This window comes from Harmonia axyridis, chromosome X, assembly GCF_914767665.1.
Source record: "Harmonia axyridis chromosome X, icHarAxyr1.1, whole genome shotgun sequence".
In the NCBI taxonomy this organism is placed as follows: Eukaryota; Metazoa; Arthropoda; class Insecta; order Coleoptera; family Coccinellidae; genus Harmonia; species Harmonia axyridis.
In genome coordinates this window covers 35,675,215-35,682,714 of record NC_059508.1, presented here as the reverse complement: position 1 = coordinate 35,682,714, position 7,500 = coordinate 35,675,215, and positions in this window count along the sequence as shown.

The following is a 7,500-nucleotide window of genomic DNA, read 5'->3' as shown; positions in this document are numbered from 1 at the left end:
CAAAGTTATTCAAGGGGCAAAATAAATTCACGAGAGTAGGTCCGATTACCGCTGGATCAGACGACGATTGTAACTTGTTGGATACGAATGTATCCGATGTATGTACGTCGTCCCTCTCTGATCTGTAGTAAGTGGGCCTACCCAAGATGCACACGATAATTTTAGCTTAAACCATGCCGAAAAGTCGACTTCACGTCGTGCATCGGTACAAAATTATTCAAGGGGCAAAATAAATTCACGAGAGTAGGTCCGATTACCGCTGGATCAGACGACGATCGTAACTTGTTGGATACAAATGTATCCGATGTATGTACGTCGTCCCTCTCTGATCTACGGTACGTGGACCGACCCAAGATGCACACGATAATTTTAGCTGACTTCATGCCGAAAAGTCGGTTCACGTCATGCATCGGTATCTTAAATCGCGCCGTAAAGTCGTTCACGTCATGCATCGGTATCTTAAATCGCGCCGAAAAGTCGGCTCACGTCATGCATCGGCGTCTTTTTTTTGTGCCACCGATGCATGACGTGAACGACTTTTCGGCTCGATTTAAGATACCGATGCATGACGTGAACGACTTTACGGCGCGATTTAAGATACCGATGCATGACGTGAACGACTTTTCGGCGCGATTTAAGATACCGATGCATGACGTGAACGACTTTACGGCGCGATTTAAAGCTATACCGATGCATGACGTAAACAAGATCACACCGATACAGCACGTTAACATTAAAGCCCGCCTAATCCGATCGATGGAGGCCGTCTCGAGTGTCCAACTTGCTCACAAGAGCCGAGAAACAAACCGATGCATCACGTAGACAAGATCGTACCGAATGTTAACACAATCCAAAAGGAAATAATCTTAGATGAATATCGATTCTGATTATTGATTTTTCTTTCGCGATATTGATAGAAGACATCTGAATGAATTTCGAATTAATTCCGAAATCAAAAAAATATTTTCAATAAATTTTTTTTCTAGAGTACCTCGGTCTTTTCTATTTTTTTTCCAAGTTTCGTACGTCAATCAACATACATCCCAGAAAAAATCATCTCTCTAACTATCCTGGTTCAAAAGTTGTATCGGAACTTTTCACGTCGAAAAAGAACATAGGCGAAAAAGGACGTGAACATTATTCCTTATAAAAATCAAACCCGACCATGGATTTTGATTCTGATTGTTGATTATCGCTATTAGAACACATTAGGAGGCAACCAAATCAAATTTGAGAAAATTCCACAATCAGAAAATTTTTTTCGAAAAAAAAAAAAAAATTCGAGAACACCTCGGTCATGGCAAGTTATTTCCCACAATCCATTCCCCAATCAACGTACATCCCAGAAAAAATCATCTCTCTAACTATCCTAGTTCAAAAGTTGTATCGGAACATTTTCACGTCGAAAATATATCTCTAAGTCCAGACCGATGCACCACGTAATCTCGGGCAGACCGATGCACAACGTAAATGACGATCGGGACCGGGGCGATCGGTCGTATCTGACACCGCCGGCTCGGTTCTAACATCGTCAATGAGTCGGGGTTGTAAAAAAGGACGTGAACATTTTTCCTTATAAAAATCAAACCCGACCATGGATTTTGATTCTGATTGTTGATTATCGCTACTAGAACATATAAGGAGGCAACCAAATCAAATTTGAGAAAATTCCACGATCAGAAAATTTTTTTCGAAAAAAAAAAAAAATCGTAATCACCTCGGTCATGGCGAGTTATTTTCCGTATTTCATTCCACAATCAACGTACAACATAGAAGAAATCATCTCTCTAACTATCCTGGTTCAAAAGTTGTATCGGAACATTTCACGTCGTAATATCTCGCCAAGTCCAGACCTCGGCGATAGGTAGTATCTGACACCGTCCGCTCGGGACTGACATCGACTTGGACTCGGGCTGATGATGGGGAGGCGTTTAAGGACGTGAACATTTTTCCTTATAAAAATTAAAGTCGACAATGAATATTGATTCTGATTACTGATTTACGCTTTAAAAACACATTAGAAGGCAACCAAATCGAATTTGAGGAAATTCCACGATCAGAAAATTTTTTTCGAAAAAAAAAAAAATCCGAAAAATATTTTTCGATTCCGATTACTGATTTACTCTTTTAGAACACATTAGGAGGCAACCAAATCAAATTTGAGAAAATTCCACAATCAGAAAATTTTTTTCGAAAAAAAAAAAAATTCGAGGACACCTCGGTCATGGCAAGTTATTTCCCACAATCCATTCCCCGATCCACGTACATCCCAGAAAAAATCATCTCTCTAACTATCCTGGTTCAAAAGTTGTATCGGAACATTTTCACGTCGAAAATATATCTCTAAGTCCAAACCGATGCACCACGTAAACTAGGGCAGACCGATGCACCACGTAATATCGGGCAGACCGATGCAGAACGTAAACTCGATCATACCGATGCTTCACGTAATCTCGATCTTACCGATGCACCACGTAAACAAGGGCAGACCGATGCAGAACGTAAAGTAGATCTTACCGATGCACCACGTAATCTCGATCTTACCGATGCACCACGTAATCTCCATCTTACCGATGCACCACGTGAACTGGATCTTACCGATGCAGAACGTGAATTGGATCTTACCGATGCAGAACGTGAATTGGATCTTACCGATGCACCACGTAAACTCGATCATACCGATGCACCACGTAATCTCGGGCAGACCGATGCACAACGTAAATGACGATCGGGACCGGGGCGATCGGTCGTATCTGACACCGCCGGCTCGGTTCTAACATCGTCAATGAGTCGGGGTTGTAAAAAAGGACGTGAACATTTTTCCTTATAAAAATCAAACCCGACCATGGATTTTGATTCTGATTGTTGATTATCGCTACTAGAACATATAAGGAGGCAACCAAATCAAATTTGAGAAAATTCCACGATCAGAAAATTTTTTTCGAAAAAAAAAAAAAATCGTAATCACCTCGGTCATGGCGAGTTATTTTCCGTATTTCATTCCACAATCAACGTACAACATAGAAGAAATCATCTCTCTAACTATCCTGGTTCAAAAGTTGTATCGGAACATTTCACGTCGTAATATCTCGCCAAGTCCAGACCTCGGCGATAGGTAGTATCTGACACCGTCCGCTCGGGACTGACATCGACTTGGACTCGGGCTGATGATGGGGAGGCGTTTAAGGACGTGAACATTTTTCCTTATAAAAATTAAAGTCGACAATGAATATTGATTCTGATTACTGATTTACGCTTTAAAAACACATTAGAAGGCAACCAAATCGAATTTGAGGAAATTCCACGATCAGAAAATTTTTTTCGAAAAAAAAAAAAATCCGAAAAATATTTTTCGATTCCGATTACTGATTTACTCTTTTAGAACACATTAGGAGGCAACCAAATCAAATTTGAGAAAATTCCACAATCAGAAAATTTTTTTCGAAAAAAAAAAAAATTCGAGGACACCTCGGTCATGGCAAGTTATTTCCCACAATCCATTCCCCGATCCACGTACATCCCAGAAAAAATCATCTCTCTAACTATCCTGGTTCAAAAGTTGTATCGGAACATTTTCACGTCGAAAATATATCTCTAAGTCCAAACCGATGCACCACGTAAACTAGGGCAGACCGATGCACCACGTAATATCGGGCAGACCGATGCAGAACGTAAACTCGATCATACCGATGCTTCACGTAATCTCGATCTTACCGATGCACCACGTAAACAAGGGCAGACCGATGCAGAACGTAAAGTAGATCTTACCGATGCACCACGTAAACAAGGGCAGACCGATGCAGAACGTAAAGTAGATCTTACCGATGCACCACGTAATCTCGATCTTACCGATGCACCACGTAATCTCCATCTTACCGATGCACCACGTGAACTGGATCTTACCGATGCAGAACGTGAATTGGATCTTACCGATGCAGAACGTGAATTGGATCTTACCGATGCACCACGTAAACTCGATCATACCGATGCACCACGTAATCTCGGGCAGACCGATGCACAACGTAAATGACGATCGGGACCGGGGCGATCGGTCGTATCTGACACCGCCGGCTCGGTTCTAACATCGTCAATGAGTCGGGGTTGTAAAAAAGGACGTGAACATTTTTCCTTATAAAAATCAAACCCGACCATGGATTTTGATTCTGATTGTTGATTATCGCTACTAGAACATATAAGGAGGCAACCAAATCAAATTTGAGAAAATTCCACGATCAGAAAATTTTTTTCGAAAAAAAAAAAAAATCGTAATCACCTCGGTCATGGCGAGTTATTTTCCGTATTTCATTCCACAATCAACGTACAACATAGAAGAAATCATCTCTCTAACTATCCTGGTTCAAAAGTTGTATCGGAACATTTCACGTCGTAATATCTCGCCAAGTCCAGACCTCGGCGATAGGTAGTATCTGACACCGTCCGCTCGGGACTGACATCGACTTGGACTCGGGCTGATGATGGGGAGGCGTTTAAGGACGTGAACATTTTTCCTTATAAAAATTAAAGTCGACAATGAATATTGATTCTGATTACTGATTTACGCTTTAAAAACACATTAGAAGGCAACCAAATCGAATTTGAGGAAATTCCACGATCAGAAAATTTTTTTCGAAAAAAAAAAAAATCCGAAAAATATTTTTCGATTCCGATTACTGATTTACTCTTTTAGAACACATTAGGAGGCAACCAAATCAAATTTGAGAAAATTCCACAATCAGAAAATTTTTTTCGAAAAAAAAAAAAATTCGAGGACACCTCGGTCATGGCAAGTTATTTCCCACAATCCATTCCCCGATCCACGTACATCCCAGAAAAAATCATCTCTCTAACTATCCTGGTTCAAAAGTTGTATCGGAACATTTTCACGTCGAAAATATATCTCTAAGTCCAAACCGATGCACCACGTAAACTAGGGCAGACCGATGCACCACGTAATATCGGGCAGACCGATGCAGAACGTAAACTCGATCATACCGATGCTTCACGTAATCTCGATCTTACCGATGCACCACGTAAACAAGGGCAGACCGATGCAGAACGTAAAGTAGATCTTACCGATGCACCACGTAATCTCGATCTTACCGATGCACCACGTAATCTCCATCTTACCGATGCACCACGTGAACTGGATCTTACCGATGCAGAACGTGAATTGGATCTTACCGATGCAGAACGTGAATTGGATCTTACCGATGCACCACGTAAACTCGATCATACCGATGCACCACGTAATCTCGGGCAGACCGATGCACAACGTAAATGACGATCGGGACCGGGGCGATCGGTCGTATCTGACACCGCCGGCTCGGTTCTAACATCGTCAATGAGTCGGGGTTGTAAAAAAGGACGTGAACATTTTTCCTTATAAAAATCAAACCCGACCATGGATTTTGATTCTGATTGTTGATTATCGCTACTAGAACATATAAGGAGGCAACCAAATCAAATTTGAGAAAATTCCACGATCAGAAAATTTTTTTCGAAAAAAAAAAAAAATCGTAATCACCTCGGTCATGGCGAGTTATTTTACGTATTTCATTCCACAATCAACGTACAACATAGAAGAAATCATCTCTCTAACTATCCTGGTTCAAAAGTTGTATCGGAACATTTCACGTCGTAATATCTCGCCAAGTCCAGACCTCGGCGATAGGTAGTATCTGACACCGTCCGCTCGGGACTGACATCGACTTGGACTCGGGCTGATGATGGGGAGGCGTTTAAGGACGTGAACATTTTTCCTTATAAAAATTAAAGTCGACAATGAATATTGATTCTGATTACTGATTTACGCTTTAAAAACACATTAGAAGGCAACCAAATCGAATTTGAGGAAATTCCACGATCAGAAAATTTTTTTCGAAAAAAAAAAAAATCCGAAAAATATTTTTCGATTCCGATTACTGATTTACTCTTTTAGAACACATTAGGAGGCAACCAAATCAAATTTGAGAAAATTCCACAATCAGAAAATTTTTTTCGAAAAAAAAAAAAATTCGAGGACACCTCGGTCATGGCAAGTTATTTCCCACAATCCATTCCCCGATCCACGTACAACATAGAAGAAATCATCTCTCTAACTATCCTGGTTCAAAAGTTGTATCGGAACATTTCACGTCGAAATACCTCGCCAAGTCCAGACCGGGGCGATAGGTAGTATCTGACACCGTCCGCTCGGGACTGACATCGACTTGGACTCGGGCTAATGATGGGGAGGCGTTTAAGGACGTGAACATTTTTCCTTATAAAAATTAAAGTCGACAATGAATATTGATTCTGATTACTGATTTACTCTTTAAAAACACATTAGAAGGCAACCAAATCAAATTTGAGGAAATTCCAAAATCAGAAAATTTTTTTTCAAAAAAAAAAAAATCCGAAAAATATTTTTCGATTCTGATTACTGATTTACTCTTTTAGAACACATTAGAAGGCAACGAAATCAAATTTGAGTGAAATCCAAAATCAGAAAATATTTTTCGAAAAAAAAAAAAAATTCGAGAACACCTCGGTCATGGCAAGTTATTTTCCACAATCCATTCCCCAATCAACGTACATCCCAGAAAAAATCATCTCTCTAACTATCCTGGTTCAAAAGTTGTATCGGAACATTTTCACGTCGAAAATATATCTCAGAGTCCAGACCGATGCAGAACGTAAACTCGATCATACCGATGCTTCACGTAATCTCGATCTTACCGATGCACAACGTAAACTAGATCACACCGATGCAGAACGTAAACTCGATCATACCGATGCACCACGTAAACTCAGGCAGACCGATGCAGAACGTGAACTCGATCTTACCGATGCACCACGTAATCTCGATCTTACCGATGCACCACGTAAACTCGGGCAGACCGATGCAGAACGTGAACTCGATCTTACCGATGCACCACGTAAACTAGGGCTGACCGATGCATCACGTAAACGACGATCGAGAGGCGCGAAAGGACGTGAACGTTTTTCATTATAAAAATTGAAATAAATGATAAATAATGATTCTGATTGTTGGTTATCATTTTTAATAAGCATTAGGAGGCAACCAAATGAAATTTGAGGAAATTCCGATAATAGAAAATTTTTTCGAAAAAAAAAAAAAATTCATGAAATCCTCGGTCATCGCAAAATATTTACCATATTCTGTTCGATAATCAACGTATATTTAAGAAGGAATCATATCTGTATCTATCTTGGTTCAAATTTTGTATCGGAACATTTTGACCAAAGTCCGAGCTTCGGCCGAAACAGACACCGCTGACCTGGCCTATCGATCGACCGAGAGTCGGGGATAGAGCGTAAGTGTTGTCTGGAGGGGAACCCTGTGCTCTCCTGACATATATAGGGAAGGTGGTCGCGTTGGGCGATGCAGAACGTTTGGATCGGGAATTATATTTTTGGTTCAGCTATTGGAATATGGTTTATTGTTGGTATATATTGGCGAAATAACGTTCTTACTGACTGGGGATATTCATAAAAATG